A 1,541-nucleotide genomic window follows, 5' to 3' on the forward strand; every position below is an offset into this window, starting at 1 on the left:
TCATATAGGAATATTTCCTAAGGAATCCACATTTCATAGTAATCCTGAGATACTGAAGTTTGATTGGTTCGGTCTGGTGATGTGCTGATCCACAGAAGACAGGAACATGGCACATCAAATTCTTTGATCATGTGATGCTTAGTGATGTATCTTTGCCACCAACTTAATTTGCTATTGATTTGTTTCATCCTTGGGCGGTCATTACCGAAAAAGGGTTTCCCCCCGCTTTATATATAAAGCACCATCACCGATTACAACCGAGAGACCGAACAACGCACACACCCAAGGAAAGATACAAAGGTGCCGGGAACCGACACACCACCCCACCGACAACAAGAGAGAGGTGAACCGGACACAACGAAGCCAGGCCTCCAAAGCGATGCCTCCAAGAAGGGTCCAACCATGGATAGTCGCCACCGCCCGATCCGTGAAGATCAGGTTTTCACCCGGAGCAAGGCGGTAAGAGTGAGAACGCCGCGACTGAGCCTTCAGGAAGGGTACGGCGTCAATTGCCGCCGCCACCGTCGGCCAGTCAGAGGACTGGGCAAGTGGTGTACCCCGACGCCCACACCCCACCGTCGCACCTTAACTCCGTCAACCACCCGCAACCACGCCACCCGCGAGGCCATGGTTGCCCGCCCGCACCTGAGGCACACGCTCCGCCTGCAAACGCCGCGCCTCCCGCCGCCAGAGCCGCCGCCCTGCAACCAGACAACCCCGAGGCCTACACAAAGGCCCCAACTTTGGACCAACCGACGACCCTCGACCAGCAGAACCACCCGCAGACGCTCCGCTGGAAGACCTACACCAACCCGACCGTGGCCGAGGAACGGGGGAGAAAGGGGAGCGGCCGAATCCGGACCGGCACATCCCGTGCCAGCGACAGGTGGCGCGACCGGATTGAGGCCGCCCATCCCTCCAACCGAACTCCCCGCCGAGCACGAGGAAAGGAGGAGGATGAGGAGCGGACGCATCCGGACCAGCAAACTGTGCCAGCGACAGGTGGCGCGACCGCATCGAGGCCACCCGTCCGTCCTACCTAGCTCCTCCGCGGAACCCCCGTGATGCCCCACCATGGTAGCTGGCACATATCTCCGCGAGGCCATCTGCAAACGCGCGCCCGCCGAGGAGGGAAACCAAATCGACCCGCCGCCGTAGCCCAGGAAGCTCACCAGGGAGGCCCTCCCGCGCCGAGCGCCGCCATCCAGGCGCAAGGGCCCGCCTAGACGAGGGTTGCCCACCTCCACCGCTGCCGTGCCGCCCCCACACCATCGAGCTGCCGCGAAAGGGCCGCCCGCGGCCCGCAGCGTCAGGGGCGGATCCGGACGCGCCGCCGCGCCATCACCACCCGCTGGCCTGCCGCACCCGCACTGCAGCGCCGCCACCCCCACCAGCATAGCCACGGCAGAGGGCGGCCGCCCGCAGCCTAGTGCGCCCCCGACCGCGCCTCGTGGCGACCAGATCTGAGCGCCGCCGCCAGAGACGCCCACGCCATCCCCGGCCAGCACGAGCGCGCCACCACCGCGCCGCCTGTCCCGTCG

At 64.1% G+C, this 1,541-nt stretch overlaps 1 pseudogene; it reads right to left on the reverse strand.

Moving 5' to 3' along the window:
- Positions 1-498: 498 nt before the first annotated feature.
- LOC119347384 lies at positions 499-1,397 on the reverse strand (annotated as a pseudogene).
- Between the last annotated feature and the right edge of the window lie 144 nt (positions 1,398-1,541).

The sequence above is a fragment of the Triticum dicoccoides genome, unplaced genomic scaffold, assembly GCF_002162155.2.
Source record: "Triticum dicoccoides isolate Atlit2015 ecotype Zavitan unplaced genomic scaffold, WEW_v2.0 scaffold66019, whole genome shotgun sequence".
NCBI classification, from domain to species: Eukaryota; Viridiplantae; Streptophyta; class Magnoliopsida; order Poales; family Poaceae; genus Triticum; species Triticum dicoccoides.